Here is an 18,548-nt window from a genome sequence, read left to right on the forward strand (position 1 = left end):
GTCTTCTGGAATCACGGGCTCTTTTGGTTCCATATGAACTTTAAAATAGTTTTTCAATTCTGTGAAAACTCATTGGTAGCTTATGATAGGGATGGTAGATCTATATAAATTACCTTGACAGTATGGCCCATTTTCTGATAATGATTCTTCCTATCCATGAGCATGGTATGTTCTTCCATTGTTTATTGTCCTCTTTATTTCAGTGGAAGCAGTGGTTTGTGGACGGATTCTCTATGAAGAGATCCTTCCATCCCTTGTGAAGTTTAGTTCCTAGGTATTTGATTCTCTTTGGAAACGGTGTGAATGGAAGTTCATTTCCTGATTTGGCTCTCTGTTTGTCTGTTACTGGTGTGTATAGAATGCTTGTGATTTTTTGCACATTAATTTTTGTATCCTGAGACTTTGCTGAAGTTATCAGCTTAAGGGAGATTTTGGGCTGGGAACAATGGGGTTTCTAAGTATACAATCATGTCATCTGCAAACAGGGACAATTTGACTTCTTCTTTTCCTAACTGAATACCCTGATTTCTTTCTCTTGCCTAATTGCCCTAGCCAGAACTGGCTTATGTTGAATAGGAGTGGTGAGAGAGGGCATCCCTATCTTTGTGCCCAGTGTTCCAAGGAATTTTCCGGTTTTGCCATTCAGTATGATATTGGCTGTGGGTTTGTCATAAATAGCTCTTATTATTTTGAGTGCGTTCCATCAATACGAATTTATTGGCGTTTTTTAGCATGAAGGGCTGTTGAATTTTGTCAAAAGCCTTTTCTGCATCTATTAGAATAACCATGTGGTTCTTGTCTTTGTAGTTCTATTTTATATGCTGGATTATGTTTTATTGATTTGCAGATGTTAGACCAGCCTTGCATCCCAGGGATGAAGCCCATGATCATGGTGGATAAGCTTTTGATGTGTTGCACTGAATCCGGTTTTGCCAGTATTTTGTGGGGATGGCTGGGTGTTCATCAGGATATTGGTCTAAATTCTCTTTTTTGTTAATATCTCTGCCAGGCTTTGGCCTCAGGGATGGTGTTGGCCTCATAAAAGATAGGTTGGGGAGGATTCCCTCTTTTTCTATTGATTGGAATAGTTTCAGAAGGAATGGTACCAACTCCTCCTTGTACCTCTGTTTAGAATTCAGCTGTAGTCCATCTGGTCCTGGACTTTTTTGGTTGGTAGGCTGTTAAGTGTTGCCTCCAGACTGGGAGCCTGCTGTTGGTCTATTCCAGGGATTCAACTTCTTCCTGGTTTAGTCTTGGAAAGTGTAAAGTGTCCAGAGTATCCATTTCTTCTAGATTTTCAGTTTATTTAAGTAGAGGTGTTTTATGGTATTCTTTCTGATGCTGGTTTATTTATTTCTGTGGGGTCGGTGGTATTATCCCTTTATCATTTTTAATTGCATCGATTTGATTCTTCTCTCTTTTCTTCTTTGGTAGTCTTGCTGGTAGTCTGTCAATTTTGTTGATCTTTTCAAAAAACCAACTCCTGGATTCATTATTGATTTTTTGGAGGAGGTTTTTGTATCTCTATCTCTTCAGTTCTGTCTGATCTTAGTTATTTTACCTTCTGCTAGCTTTGAATAATGTTTGCTCTTGCTTCTCTAATTCTTTTAATTTAGATGTTAGAGTGTCAATTTTAGATCTTTCCTGCTTTCTCTTGGCTTAGCAGGCATTTTAGTGCTATAAATTTCCCTACACTGCTTCAAATGTGTCCAGGATTCTGGTGCGTGTTACATCTTTCGTTCATATTTGGTTTCAAAGAACATCTTTATTTCTGCCTTCATTTGCGTTTATGTACCCAGTAGTCATTCAGGGCAGGTTGTTCGGTTTCCATGTAGTTGGCCGGTTTGGTGTGAGTTTCTTAGTCCTGTAGGTTCTGGTTTGATTTGCACTGTAGTCTGAGAGACAGTTTGTAATAATTTCATTCTTGTACATTTTGCTGAAGTGCTACTTGGCAATTCATTGGTCAATTTTGGAATAAGTGCGATGTGGTGCTGAAAGAATGTATATTCTATTTGATTTGGGGTAGAGTTCTATAGATGATGTCTAGTAGGTCTGCTTGCTGCAGAGATAGAGTTCAATTCCTGGATATCAACACATTAACTTTCTGTCGTTGATCTGTCCTAATGTTGACGGTGGAGTGTTGAAGTCTCCCATTATTATTGTATAGAGTCTAAGTCTCTTGTAAGTCTCTAAGGACTTGCTTTATGAATCTCTAGATTATCCTGTATTTGGGTGTATATATTTAGGATGGTCGCTCTTCCTGTTGTTGAATTGATCCTTACCATTTATGCTTAATGGCCTTCTTTGTCTCTCTTTTGATTTTTGATGGTTTGCTAAAGTCTGTTTTATCAGAGACTAGTATTTACAGCCCCGCTTTTTGTTCTCCATTTGCTTGGTAAATCTTCCTCCATCCCTTTATTTTGAGCCTATGTATGTCTCTGGTGTAGGATGGGTCTCCTGAATACAGCAGACTGATGGAGTCTCTTGTCTCTTTATCCAGTTTACCAGTCTGTGTCTTAATTGGAGCATTTAGTCTACCATTTACATTTAAGGTTAAGATTGTTATGTGTGTGAACTTGATCCTGCCACATTATGATATTAACTGGTTATTTTGCTCATTAGTTGATATAGTTTCTTCTAGCCTCGATAGTCTTTACATTTTGTATGTTTTGGATGGCTGGTGCCGGTTGTTCCTTTCCATGTTTATTTACTTCCTTCAGGGTCTCTTGCGAGGCAGGCCTAGTGTTGACAAAATCTAAGCATTTGCTTATCTGTAAGGGGTTATTTCTCCTTCACTTATGGAAACTGGTTTGGCTGGATGTAATTCTGGGTTTAAAATTCTTTTTCTTCAGAATGTTGAATGGCCAAGCCCCACTCCCTTCCTGGCTTAGGAGAGTTTCTGCGAGAGATCTGCTGTGTGAGTCTGATGGGCTTCCCTTGTGGGTAACCCGACCTTTCTCTCTGGCTGTATAAGATTTTTCCTTCATTTTCAACTTTTGGTGAATCTGGCAATTATGTGTCTTGGAGGTTACTCTTCTCGAGGAGTATCTTTGTAATTCTCTGTATTTCCTGGATTTGAATGTTGGCCTGCCCTACTAGGTTGGGGAAGTTCTCCTGGATGATATTATCCTGAAGTGTTTTTCCAACTTGGTTCCCATTTCACTTTCAGGCACCCCAATCAGGCATTAGATTTGGTCTTTTACATAATCCCGCGCGCCACTTCTTGCAGGCACACGATTTCATTTCTTTTTCTTCTTTTTCTTTGGTTTCTCTTCATCATTTCATTCATTTGATCCTCAATCGCTGATACTCTTTCTTCCAGTTGATCAGTTACAGAAGCTTGTGCATTTATCCGCATTATTTCACAAATTAATCATGCTTTTCATCTCTTTCATTTAGTTTATGACCTTCTCTGCATTAATTAGATCGCCGTCAATTCTTCCACTTTTTTCAAGATTTACACTGGTTTCTTTGCTGGTCACGTAATTCCTCCTTCCAGCTCTAGAGAAATTTGATGGACTGAAGCCTTCTTCTCTCATCTCGTCAAAGTCGATTCTCCGTCCAGCTGATCCGTTGCTGGCGTGGGCTCAAGCTCCTTTTGCGGGGAGATCGCGGCTCTTGTTTTGAATTTCAGCTTTTTCTGCCCTGCTTTTCCCCATCTTTGTGGTTTTATCTGCCTCTGGTCTTGCAGTATTGGTGATGTACTGATGGGGTTTTGGTGTCGCAAGTGTCCTTCCTGTTTGATAGTTTTCCTTCTAACAGTCAGGACCCTCAGCTGTCGTCTGTTGGAGTGCTTGAGTCCCTCCAGACCCTGTTGCCTGGGTATGAGCAGCGAGACTGCAGAAGATAGAATATTTCTGAACCAGCAGAGTGTACCTGTCTGATTCTTTTGGCACAGAGCTTCTGCCTCTCGGTGTGTACTCACCCTGTGAGGTGTGGGGAGTGTCAGACTGCCCCTAGTGGGGATGTGTGTCTCCCAGTTAGGCTACTCGGGGTCAGGGACCCACAGAAAAGCCGAGGCAGGTCTGTCCTTCTCAGATCCTCAACCTCGGTGTTGGGAATCCACTGCTCTCTTCAAAGCTGTCAGACAGAGTGGTTTAGGTCTGCAGAGGTATCTGCTTTGTTGTGTTTACTGTGCTCCCTGCCCCAGAGGTGGAGTCTGCAGAGACAGGCAGGTTTCATGGGCTGCCTTGAGCTCCACCCCGGATTCGACCTTCCCAGCAGCTTTGTTTACCTACTTAAGCCTGAGCAGTGGCGAAGCCCTCCCCAGCCTGGCTGCTGCCTTGCGGTAGATCACAGACTGCTGTGATAGCAATGAGGAGGCTCCGTGGGTGTGGGACCCTCCAATAAGGTGTGGGATGCAATCTCTAGTGTTCCTGTTTGCTCAAAGCGCCCAGTATTGGGGTGGGGTGCCGATTCTCCAGGTGTTGTGTGTCTCAGTTCCCCTGGCTAGGAAAGGGATTCCCTTCCCCTTAAGCTTCCCAGGTGAGGCAATGCCTGCAGCCCTCGCTTCAACTCTGGTGGACTGCAGCAGCTGACCAGTACCGATCTTCCGGCCTCCCCAGTGAGATGAACAGTACCTCAGTTGAAAATGTCTGAAATCACCGGTCTTCTGTGTCTCTGGGCAGGGTTGAGACTGGAGGGCTGCTCCTATTCATTATGCATCTTGCTCCGCCCGGACTTTCTTAATTAACTAATTGCATGGTTCTAGTTGATTGTCAGATTATTATACAATGAATTCAGTTTACAAAGTGTGTTTTAATTGTGTGTTTTTTGTGTGGCAAGATTAAAGTTATTTTGCTTGTTTCTTATAAATAACATCTTCATCCATCAAGGACCATAATCAGGAAAATGCAGAAGATGGGGAGGAAAAACAGGTGCTCATATATATAGAATTATGATGAGATATTTTGGTATATTAAAATATGAAGGCAGAATTGGCATGGGAAGTACCACATATAATGGATAAAGGATTATAATAATTTCTAGTTAAGATATTTGGAAATACATAACTATGTAACTGAAGAAAAACTTTGAAAAGAAGATGAGGTGGTATCAAAGAATAGCTGGCGTTAGTTTTGGTGTGTTTACTAGATAATATAAATTTTGAATGATTCTGTTTTGCTATTGCTGTAGCACCAACATTTGAAGTTGTATAAAGTACTATGAAAATGTTAAACTAAATATCTGGAGTACGAGTGATTTTTTAAAAATGATTTCTATTGGAGTGGGAGTAATTGATGGTTACGTGAGATTCCTTCAGTAGCTTATTGTTTTCAGTTTCTTGCAAACTTAGTTCTCTGTCCACTTTCCATTTCTTTTCCTCCCGGTGGCCATCATGTCTTCTAAAATAGTAACATAAAGCTAATTATTAACCCAAAGCAGTTCAGAACATAAACTAAAGTGATGTGGCATATTTCAAAGTCTTCCACTCTTCTGAACTAGATTTTTTTTCCTTCTAAATGCAGATTAATAAAGCGTGCACAACAAGAGGAACAAGGAAAAGGATTTTAGTGAAGGTATCCTGATCCTGAAAAAGTCAGGGAGGGCTTCAAGCCCATCTTGGACTTCAGAACACTTCACAACTTTGTGGTAAAAGAAACATTTTAAATAGAGCCTTTGGACTTATTTATTTCATCCTTATTCAGAGAGTAGCACTTTATTTTTATTTTTTATTTTTTTTAGGCAAGACAATTGTGTGTGAAATCGGGTTACTTTTCAAACTGAAACATATCTGGGTTTCAGATTCGTTGTAGGTACTTAGTCTATACTCAAAATATTACAGGTAGTTGGTTGGCTTGTGTGTTTTTATTTGAAATGTGTTCTTTTATCCCTTGTGACATTGTGTTTGCGTTCACCGTGAGTGATGTTTTCTCTAGTGTTTTGTACCTTTAATCGGTTCATTGGGTTGTATAGTGGGGAGTCTTTCCTAGGACCAATATTGTTTCTAAAAATACTTCGAAAGTAGAAAGTGGTTTGTGTTTTATTGTTTTCATATTTTTTACCAGTTATATGATGGCTTACTAATGGGAAGAGATGTAGCCCTAGTAAAAATTTGTTGTTTCCTCCTCTATTCACCTGGAAACCTCACACAAGATAGATTTCATTTGTCAACACAGATAACAGAAAGTGAATACAAACATCTTTGCCATTTCTGTCCTAAACAACAAAACAGTCTTATTTTACTGTGTTAACTTTTTAAGATCTTTTTTATTTGTGAAAATTAGGTTGTTTATGTACTATGTGTTCTTCCAAAGTTACAGAGTTATATTCGTTGGAGAAATGAAATTTTCTTCCAGTAGATGAAAATTATATTTTGATTGAACATCATTCCTTATGCAGTCACCCATAAATATAATGTCTTTTGCTGTTTTTTCAGAAAATGGCTACAGATGTGATTTCTGAATTGACAAGGAAATAGAACATCTTAATGTTTTAGGTAAAACAGATGGTATTTTTGTTTTAGGCAAAACTCTCTCAGAGTGAAAGCAACTTAATTGGTGACAAGACTCTTGGGGTCAGCCAAATTAGATACAATTTGTGTTTGTTTCTTTTTGTTGCTTTAATATCAAAAGTTTTAGAATACTTGGAATATTTATTCTTTTGTCGACTTTACTATTTTCTGTTGTGTACTGGAAAATTTTTCGATCTTTATAAAAATTATAAGTCCACATATTTATTCTGCTTCGGTTATATTTATGGTCTTAGAAGTGCTTTTTGCATTGTGAGAAGTCCCTGAAATTTGTAGTTCTACTTTTCAGGGTTAACATTTTCATTTGTAGTTTTGAGTTGCATTTGCAACTACAAATTCTGTGGATATTGATACCAACTCTGTTATTTCTATGTCATTGAGCTCTAGGCAGATCTCCCTGTTAGATGCCTGGAATTTCTGGAGCACAGTGTTGTGAAGGGAGCCTTGCGTTGAGAGTTAGGGGACTGATTCTAGCTCCATCTTTGTCACTAACCAGCTCATATTTTTGGAACTTCAGTTTCATTTGCTTTCTATATTTGGCGGGAGTGTTAAATAGGTAATCCCCGAGGTCACATCCCGTTAACATTGGGTTTTTTTGTCTAAGTATTAATCATTTATAAAGCATTCATTTGGATAAACACCAGGAAAGGAAGTTTTGAGGAAGAAACTACTCTGAACAATAACCAAGTGTTTCCAGTAACTGGTACATAAGATAAAGAATCTGTCTTCCAAAATATCTCCAGCATTCCAAAATGAAGACTATTATGTAGCAAATTTTCTTTTTACCACCTCTTACAGAAATTCAGAACTGAGTAGTGAAAGAACCGCTTGTGTTTTCTTCATAGCAACCAGGGGAAGTAGCCTAATCCTCACCTCCAGGAAACATCCTTTACCCCTGTCTTGCCACTGCAGGTGGGGAGGCTTTGGAGTGAAGGTTCTCTGCTGGGGTGAATATAGAGCAGTCTGATAAGACTGTGTTCAGAGAGACAGCGGGAGGGTAGTGGGATTCTGAGTGCTCCAGTTGCTGCATCAGTGCTTCTGGCACATGCACCCTGACTGCCTTACCCACTGGAGGGAGACAGCAGGTCACCTTCCCTGCCTCTGACTGCCTGATTCAGTTTGAATCCTGGCTATACCATTTCAATGGCTACATAACCATGAGTGGGATACAGAACCATTCTATGCTTCTGTAAAATAGACTTATAAAGTAACTGTTTGCTCAGCACTGTTTTAAGGCTAATTAAGTGCTAGCTGTTGGTATTATTATCATCATAGTTGCTATAATTACCATAACATCAGAAAAACTCTGCCAGTAGCTAAGTCATTTACTTAAAGATAGCAAAAATATTCATTTAATACAATTTTATATTTGACTTACTGCTTTGTCTATTAGTATTATAAACAAACATAACTCTCTGCCCATCTGCCCAAGTAATATTTTCTTTTTTTTTTTTCTTGAGACGGAGTCTTGCTCTGTCGCCCAGGCTGGAGTGCAGTGGCGCGATGTCGGCTCACGGCAAACTCCGCCTCCTGGGTTGACGTCATTCTCCTGCCTCAGCTTCCTGAGTAGCTGGGACTACAGGCGCCCGCCACCACACCCGGCTAATTTTTTGTATTTTTACTAGAGACGGGGTTTCACCGTGTTAGCCAGGATGGTCTCAATCTCCTGACCTCGTGATCCACCCGCCTCAGCCTCCTAAAGTCCTGGGATTGCAGGCGTGAGCTACCGCTCCTGGCCGCCAAGTAGTATTTTCTAACATATAGCTTTCTAGAATATTTACTTAATAATATCATATTTTCCTTGCCATCTTAGTTTAGAAACTAAGAATTTATTAGTAATATTTTGTGGAATTCTTGCATTTGAGGAGAATACGGTATTTGCAGAAATCGCTTAGTTGCCAATAGCAATTTTAGGTACTGTGGTCATACTGTTTTGTGAAAGACAACTTTATATTTGCATTTGATCATGCAACATGCTTGTTTACTTTCCTTTTGAATCTTTTCCTTGGACAAATGGCTCTCCATAGGATGATAGGTTCATAATATTTTTGTCCATGATTTTAAGAATGATTTCTCCTAAATACAGAGAAAGGCGTGAAATAAACTTTCGTGTGTTAGGAAGGTTGGGTAGCATTTATGTACTACTGTATCCAAGTAAAATTCTAATTTTTATTGCTGAGAGAGTGTTCTGTACCTTAGTGTTGAATTTTTTTTTTCTTGTTAGAGCAGGCCATATTTGTTACTTAACCAGCTAGTAGCTTCCAGAAACCGTCATTTAAAATTTTTCCCTTGGAATACAGGAGAGAGGGCAAAGGGCTAGACCCACTTCATTTAATCTTTGCTTGGTCCCAGTTCCAAGGACCCCAAGCTCTTCTTGCTTGTTACTCTTTGCTCACCTCCCTTCTGTTTTCCAGGACTCAGGATTTTCTTTTATATATCCTTGGTGGTATGAAACTGGAAGTTAGTCCTCATTTTCAACACGAATAGTGTAACCTGGTGTATTAGTTTCCTGTTGCTGCTATAATAAATTACCAACAAACTTAATGCTAGTAAAAAACACACAAATGTATTATCTTATAGTTTTTGGGGTCAGAAGTTCAAGATCATTTTCACTGGATTAACAAAATATTGGTAGGGCTGTTTCCTTCTGGCGTCTCTGAGGGGAGAATCATTTCGTAGCCTTTGCCTTTTCTAGAGATGACCTACATTCCTTGGCCTGTGGCCCCTTCCTTGTACATCCCATCCACTTGGTTTTGTTGTCACATAGTCTTCTTCTCTGTTGGATCATCCCTCTAATAAGGACCCTTGTAAATACATTGGGCCCACCTAGAAAGCCTAGAATGAGCTTCCCATACCATGAGCTGTAATTTAATCACATCTGCAAAGTGTTTTCTGCCGTATAAGGTAGCATTCATAGGTTTTGGAATTAGGACATGGACATCTTGGGGTCATTATGTTCCCTATCTTACCTGGAAATCTGATTTTTAAATTTCCAGTGGAAAAATTGATCTGTCTGTTTTCACCTTTCCTGCCTAGGCTATCAACTTTAAGCTATCTACTTCGTCTTCCTGCTTTGAGCCTTCACCTCTTAAATTCTTTCTCCACCTGGCAACTAGAAGTAGGTGTTAAAAAGGAAAATTTAACCATGTTAAACCTTTTCCATCAACTTCACAAAAAGCTCCAAGCTCCTTGTAATGACTAAAAGACAGCCCACTCACCACTATGACTTCATATAATTGCATTTTAGAGGTTCACTTTACTGTGTAGCTTCTAGTGGTAGTGGCCTATATATCTTGAAAATAACATTATTTCCTGTATATCTGTGGCTTTATAACTAGAAAGGATTTGCCTGCTTCCTTTGCCCTTTAAAAAATTTCTTTGTTTTTGATGTTATTGTTCTGAATTTTTCTAATAAACATGTAACTTCTTGTAGAATAGTGTTTATACCCAAAGCTACTAAAAGGATTTCTAGCATATTCGCTGATAACCCTAGAACCTAGAGGAGGTAACTATTAGTAACAGTTTCTTTTTAGAATTTTATATATTTTTATATTTCACTGATTATTATTTGTATGTAATTCAGAATATTCTTTTGTATTTAATAATGCAACATTTTATTTAAAAAATCTTTATATCTAATGATTATTAATATTCTAATTCATAAGTATACTTTTAATCGTTAATGTGTTCCCTCAATTTAATATTCTATTGACTAGCTAATATGTTTTGGATAGTATTGTTTAGATATTTACATTGTTTAGCTGTGGAAATAGTTAAAATATTTTTTGTTTACTGTATTTCTGTTTTTCTCCTTACACTAATTTATTTATTTTTTTTTTTTGAGACAGAGTCTCACCCTGTCACCTAGGCTGGAGTGCAGTGATGCAATCTCAGCTCACTGTAACCTCCACCTCCCGGGTTCAAGTGATTCTTGTGCCTCAGCCTCCTGAGTACCTGGGACTACAGGCACGCGCCACCATGCCAGCTAATTTTTTTATTTTTAGTAGAGACAGGATTTCGCCATGTTTGCCAGGCTGGTCTCAAACTCTGTACCTCAGGTGATCTGCCTGCCTTGGCCTCCCAATGTGCTGCAATTACAGGCATGAGCCATCACACCTGGCCTCCTTACACTAAATTTCTAAGAGTAGGAATCATTGGATTAAAAGGCAGACTATTTTTAAGTTATAGTGTTTTCTGATTATAAAATTATAAATGCTAGATAGAAGAAATGTATAAAGTATGAAAAATAATTATAATGCTACCACCTAACAATAGGTATTGCTAATATTTTGGTAAGTCAAGTTATTTTTCTCTTCTTTCTTGCCTTCTTTTATAAGATGATTTTAATATTCTTTTAGTATTTACATAGAGAAGCATAGATGACTTATAATCTAATTCAAATTATTACTTTTGTGTTGTTTTATGTTATCATTTATATTTTCTTATATATTTACCTCTCTTTGTGCTCTTCATTTTTCCCTGCAATCTCATGTTTCACTCTGTGATTATTTTCTTTCTGCCTGAAGACTTAACACTTCTTCCAGTACAAGTTTGCTGGTAACCCATACACTCGGTTTTTATTTCTCTGAAGGCATCTTTATCACTTTCTAAGGAAATTTTTGCTGGATATAGATTTTTAGGCTGGCAGTATTTTTTTGTTTCCTCACCACTTCAAATATGTAATTCCATTTTATCCTGGCTTCCTTAATTCTTTTGGCATGTCAGCTGATGATCTTATTGTTGTTTCTTTGAACAATGTAATCTTATTTTTACTGACTGCGTCTCAGATTTTGCCTTTTCATGGTGGATTTAACATGACACACCAGGTGTATTTGCTTCATTTGGGAATCACAGAGTATTTTTTGTATCTGTGGGTTAGTCCCTTTCTTTAGTTTTGGAAAATTCTCAGCTATTGAGATAATTCTGTTGTGCTATTTTCTCTTTTATTTCCATCTACACATATCCTATTTCACATATTAGATCTTTTCACTGAGTTGCCTGTGTCCCTAACATTCTTTTCTGCATTTTTTTCACCACTTCAGTTTGTATATTTTTTATTGACTTCTCTTTTGCTGAGTTAAATATATTTATTCTGCTATTGTTAAAGACATCTGTGGAATTTTTAATTTTAAATATTTATCCTTTAGAATTTCATTTGATTATTTTGTAATATGTTCATTTTTATGGTAAAATTCTCTATCTTGTCTTCTATTCATGTTTTTCTCTTTCCTTGGACATACTAATCATGATTTTAAAGTCATGTCTGCTGACTTCAATATCTGGGTCATGTATGGTTCTAGTTTCTTTTTTTTCTTGGTGTTTAGTCATGTGGCTCTGTCTTTGGTGATGCCTCTTAATTTCATATTGAGTACTAGACAATTGTGCATAAAATTTAGAGAGACTTCTAGAAAATATCTTCTTCTAGATAGATATTGTTCCAATCAAGGACTGTGTTAAATTGAGACTGATTTATTCAACCTGTTGTTCACCTGGCTTTCTAAGTAAGTTTTCAACTAACAGCCTGCTTATATTCTGTAGGCCCTATCCCCTGGTGGGTTCTGGAATGTCATGAGATGTCTCTGCTCTACTTTTCAGAAGCTTTCTGTTTAGGTTTGAAGCTTCCCTTTCTGCGCAGCCTCAGTATTTGGCACTTGTCGTAATGAAAAAATCAACTGTGTACCTGAAGCCTCCCAAAATCTCCACAAAATGCTCTTTTGACCTCTGTTCCCCAGTGATTTCCTCCAGACTTTTCACTAGGTTTTGCATGGAACTCACAGCCTCTCCCTTGCTGAGAACTGGCATGCCCCAGAGTGAAAATGACTGCTGAAGGCTGGTCACTTTTCTGAAGTTTTTTCCTCTCCTCAGCAGTTTTCTGTTGCCCTCAGGCAAATGATTATTACTGTTTTTATCTGGCTTTTCTCGTTGGCTAGTAGAAGTGAGAGCTCTCGTTTGTTGACAGCTACTCCATTTCCCCTGGAAGTGGAAACATCATTTATTTCTCAACTTCAATTTGACAAAAGTAAAATGCTCACCTTTTTTTTCATTTGAGTGTTTATATTTCTGTTGATTTGTAAGAGCACTTTACAAGTTTTACTAATTTATTTATTTATTTTTTTTAGTTTTTGTTCTTTAATCTTATTTTTACGATAGAAAAATTTTTAGGTTTTTGTTACCAAATCTGTCAGCCTTTTACTTCATTGTATTTTTCAGTTATGGCTAGAAAGACCTTTTGTACCACAGATTATATATTTATTTTTTCTACTAATTTTGTATCTTTTTTATGTTTGAAAATTTACGTTTATCTGGAATCAGTGTTGGCATATTGTTTTAATGTATCTATGTAACCATTTGTCTTGCTCATCTATTATTAAGGATGTATGTATATTATAGAACTGTTTTGCCCAGCTCATGATCATTTTCCTTCCCTCACCTTTCTTTGAAGAAATGGAATTCCGTGGGATTTTGGTTGGCACTGCATAAGACTTATGAATTAATTTTGGGAGAGTCGTGCTTTTGCATTATTTTAGTTTTCTTGTTTAGAAAGAGATATCTCTTCATTCATTTTTATGTTCTACTAAATGACTGTTTTTTCATTTTCTGCATATATTATGTATTCTGCTCATTTTGTATAAAATTAATTTTCTATTTTGATTGGTCTCCTGGTAATTCTTAATCTACCTAACTGCCGTGTGTGTGTGTGTGTGTGTGTGTGTGTCCGTGTGTGTCTGCATGTTTGTGTATGCATCCCATGACATGCTATACATACCTTTGTCTTATTGCCTACCCTGTTATATTGAACTTACCTGTGTGTTTCTGTGCCTCCCCCTCCTAGACTGTAGGTACTTTGTTGACTGGGATTATGTGTTCACATTCATAAGTTTGTAACTACACATACCATACAGCATCTTTCTCTCCTTTCTTTGCTTGCTTTTTAACTTAGCCATAAGCCATATTGTTACTTTGAATGTGTATTCTCACCACTACCATGTTATCAGAACTCTTGTTTCAGGATATCTGTATTATCACATGTTAATTTCCTTTATTTAGATTTATGCATGCCTTACACAAAAAAAGGATTTATGACAGCTCATTGAACTGGGTTTGTTAAATCGTTCACTGTACTACCCAGTGTGATGATGTACCAGGGTCCTTGGTCACAATACCATGAGGGTCTTGTAAGGAGAATGAGAGAAGTGAATTGTTATTGAGATTCTTTTTTGTGCTTGGTCTGAGCTAGGTGGTTTTCTAAACAGTTTATAATTCAACATTAACAATAATCTTGTGTCTCGATTTTATAGATGAGGATATTAAGTCTTGGGGAAGAGAAATAACTTATTCATAGCCTCTGAAACTCTAAGTGACATGGTGGGGGATTTGAATGTGTCTGACTCAGGAGTGTCTGACTCAAAAGCCCAGGAATCACACAATTGTGATTGAAGATCTAGTATAACTCAAAAAGACACTCTTAGTTTTTAATGTCTTGAATTTTTTCCTGCTAATATGGTAAGCATTATATTTTAAACCTAGAAAACAAAATGGAATATATCAAAAGAACTTCAGATCTAGATTTTGCAACTTTTGTTAACATGTAAATTCATATGTTTCCATATTCAGAATACTGTATAAAGCTTAATATTTTTCTTTAGGTTATATTCCAGTAATGAGGCTACTTAGAGAAGATGAATGCATTCTTGTTTGAAATTATTTTTTACTATGTTGTCATTGATTAAGAGTCAGACAAAATGAGCTCTAGTTTTTGCTTTGTTCTTAACTTTCTCTGTAATCTTGAAAGTGCCATTTTCCCCATCTTTACAAAGGGATTAATTTTATAATTTACATTTTTGAAGAATTGAAAAGCACTTTTTAAGGACTTAAAATAATCAAAATGGAACTGCTCTGATAAAACTATAAAGCCCCACATTAGTAGATACTATTTACAAGTAATAAATTATCCTAGTGGCATTTTTCTGCACTGATCATTCATTAACTATTGAACATTATTCTGTGCTAGGTACCTATGGTAAGCACATGAAATAACAGTTAATATTCTTAATGCCTTTTGGTGTTTGCTTAACTGGTTTTAAAGTGCACTTACAAAGAACTTGAAACAATACATATTTTTTTAATCTTCCTACACAATCATAAAAATATGTATGTGGCTTTTAAAATGCTTCCTCAAATATTGTTTTTGCTTACTTCATGCAGTGAGGTCATAAAATGAACTCCTTAGTATATATTGCAAGTTTTTTTCTATTCTGGTGTTCCAGTATATAAATTTTCTTTCACAAATACAATATACATGAAATGTAAATAGCTTATTGCTTATCTGAGCTTCCTGAGGAGTGAGACTTTCTAGCGATACTGGCATTGCTGAGGAGAAAGTTCTTCACATGTGAATTTGGAACTAAGGGAGTTTGCACAGGAAACTTCAGCTGTCACAACTGTCACAAAGATCCTTATATGCCTGGCCTGTGAGTGAAGTAGTTAAGAAGATGGGTATGGGGGTAAAATTGCATTCTAAGCCCTATTGTGGCACTTTTTAGCTGGGCCAATCTTGGCAACATTCCTGCTCTTGTTGAACCTCAGTTTCCTTATATGTCCAGTGAGAAGGATGAAAGATTGCACCTCACGGGTTGCCCATGCAGGCTTGAGGACCAGCCCAGGCATGCAGGATGCACTCTGAATGATAATTCCAAGGTCCATCTGACCAAGGGGCATGTTCCTTCCACTTTGTAGTGCAGCCAGTCCTAGAAGGAAGCCTGTGTGGTCCTAGTGTGTTGTTCACATTTTAGTGAGCACTGATTAGATTTACTTCAAAGAGAAAACTCAGTATTCCATAGTTGTCTTTTTAAACATGCTATGAATTGCTTCTATGAAAGGAGTGAAGGAATTTTTAGTATACTCATCCTCAGTAGAATCTTCAAGGACAGCCACATTTACACTGGGATTCTTCCATAAAGTGATTCCCAGTTTGATATGAGCATACAGGTGTTCTTTCATTTTTCTCCATTCCTTTTTCTCCAGTGAAAGTAGATTATCTTCTGCCCTCTAATTTGATTGGCAGGTAACATATGAGTGCTTTTTCTTCATGAGGTGAGAGTTATTCCTTGTATATGGAGAACTGAGATAATTGCTCATAACCCTGAATTATGAGGGCCAATGTCACAATGAGAACTAGGAGGCTGGATGTGACTTGGTGACAGATGATATGTAAGAAGCTAATGCTGATGTGGTGGAAATTGAGAAGAGAAAAAAAGCACTGAGCTTCCAGCTAAAATTGAAATTAACCCTCCCCATTCTGAAGATATAAACATAATTCTTTCGTTAATGTGGATCAAATATTGTTAATTTTCAATAAGTGAGTATGATACTATGATATGATACTGAAACCTGTTGGTTTCATTCACAACTGGAGGGCCTGAAAGCACTCATGTTTGGGGATGTTGGCCATATAACAAATGTTGGACTACCAAATGTGATGACAATGAAAATTAAGTTAATTTATGATGGTGTACTTATTTCTAAAGGAAATATCTATATATGATCATCCTTTCTCTGTACTCTACTTAAAATGTACATAGGAGTTTGTGTGTCAGATAAATTTGTACTGTGATGCACATAAAAACATGCTGTGAATCTCTATGTTGAAAATAATTTTCTTAGTGCAGCATTATACTCATTATATACTCTACACATTTAGTTTTTGAATAGATTCCTGGTATGATAATTACATAATCATTCAGTACAGTAGAAACATCATTATGGTCATATACTAATTAGCTACTAAAATGAAACAAAATAGAACCTAGTTCACAGCTTATTATAAAAAGTGATTTAATAGGGTACAAAACCAAATATATGGTTAAAATTATTGTTTGCATTAAGTATGAGTACTTTTTTTCATAGAAGGAATTAGTGTTCTGGATGCTTATTATCTAATTTATTGTTTGGGCACACATTATAGTATCACAGCCTTCATGACCTTTGGCTGTAGTGGAGCACCCAGAGAACATGCCAGTAGGGATTCTAGGCTTAGTGTGCCTAGGTATACGTCAGGGCTGCTACAGAATTAGGAGATTGGCCAAAGGTTTCAGGCCACCATTTTCTCAAGTTCTTTAAATACTAGCTCCATAAGCCTCTGGGAACATGGGTTTCAGTAGTAAATCACTCATTTCTGGAGGTCTGGTTTGAACATCTTTGGTGCAGAGAATGAGTGATCCACCACTATTTTTCTTCCCCAGTGCACCTTAGAAATATAGGACAGTCCCGTTAGTAATAATGAATCCTGGCAGTTGCAGTTTGCCAGGTGTGTTTGTGAATGGGGAACAGTCAGGGGAAATGTAATCTCTGGTAGGAGGGCTGTGGGTGGCTGCAAATAGGTTGACAAATCTCTGAGGTAAGTCTGTTGAGCATACCCCTCAATAGGGCATCACCCTCCCTCTCCTTGAGAATTGCTTCTGTGCGTAAAATGGGATTTTATCTAAGTACTAGGAGGGTTCAGTACTCTTTGTAAATATGTTTGTGACTGTGTGGTTTCATCTGTTCATCTCTTGTATACATATGGAATCTCAGTGAACAAAAGTAATAACAAATTAGGTCTTGTTATCCTGACACATACTATAAGCCTAATAGGAATTAGAGACATTCTTAATGTCATCATCACCTTTGGTATCTCAGAATGTTGCTTTAACATAAATGCTTCTGATGAACAATTTATAAGTCTGGTGTCACGGATTTTGTGTTATATCCTCTTTCTTTTCCTTCATTTTTCCTGTTGTCTTTTTTCCTTTTAGTTTTGGCCCCTGTAAGTATTCATTTTATTTCTTAATGAACACTTTGTAATGCAGTTAAAGCAAAAATATATAGAACACATATGCAGGATGGAAGAATACTGGTAAGCTTGGTGCTACCATCTATAGCTACAACGTATTGGGGGAGAGGTGGTTGTTATCCAACTATTCATTGTATTCCTGCAGTTACAAAATTGTATAGGAAAACACAAATATTTCAGATCATGAAAATATGCACTAGTGAATCAGTGAGTTATATTATTAGTCCACCATTTGTCCACCATTATTTCAAAGAGTCCACTCTTTGAAATATTCTTTGATTTATTTGAAGACAATATGATGCAAATTGATTATGAATTATAAAATTATAAGCCTTGCAGAGGATGCAGATTTCATGAAGTCTGCGATGTTGGTGGTCTAGAATGTCTCTACTCACAGGCGAAGCCATGAAAGAATGAGAATCTGGTAGAGTTATGCTAGTAAGAAAATCAAGGCTGTTGGGTACCTCAACGGAGAATTATTTGAATATCAGAACTGGGAGAGGATTTTAGGAAAAAATAAAGTCCTGAAATATTTTTTTTCAAATACAGTTTATTAATAAAACCATCATGTAAAAATTAAATGTTATGTGAAGGATGTCATAATATGCTGGTATAAAATATTGGAAAAATTGTGTCCCAAATTTCAGTTCATTTTTGTTTTTGTTCATACCAAAAGTTACGCAAATATTGCCTAAACTTATTTTAATAGTTTGCATTTTCCTTTTTCTACCTAATCCCAATCAATTTCTTTTCCACCATTACTTACTATAAAAATTTGGGGCCCTATTACAAGTGGATTGGCTTCAAGTTACCTTTTTTTAGAATCAACTTTCTTTAATAATAAAGTCCTATTGTATATAAAATATGTGTGTGAATTATGTGATTCTCCACATATAGCCATACATTCTTAGTGGTCTAAAATGAATATTAGATTTTTACCTGGAACTAATTGTGACTAAATTGCAAACAAATTGTGAATTTTTTTATTCGGTGAGATTAGGTAGGGATCAGGGTATTAGTTGTATGGAGCTGATTCTTTTAGATAGATGAATAAAACCGTATTTATATAAGTCTTTTTCTGGGATACAGAAAAACTTTATTACAAATCTATGAATATCTTGCATTAGTAAAGCATTAATTCTTTAGAAAGGGCTTCTGAATCATTATTTAATTACCCTTTGTACTGTGTGATACTTGTTGTGATGAAATTGCCTGTTCTCTGAAAGTTCTCACAGAATGTTCCTG

The 18,548-nt window shown here is 36.9% G+C and overlaps 1 protein-coding gene across 2 annotated transcripts in view; it reads left to right on the plus strand.

Annotated features, from left to right (window-relative positions):
* The window catches only part of MAN2A1 (mannosidase alpha class 2A member 1), a 183,980-nt gene that overhangs the window by 113,630 nt on the left and 51,802 nt on the right, over window positions 1-18,548 (plus strand). The window lies entirely within an intron of this gene.

This window comes from Papio anubis, chromosome 5, assembly GCF_008728515.1.
Source record: "Papio anubis isolate 15944 chromosome 5, Panubis1.0, whole genome shotgun sequence".
Lineage (NCBI taxonomy): Eukaryota > Metazoa > Chordata > Mammalia > Primates > Cercopithecidae > Papio > Papio anubis.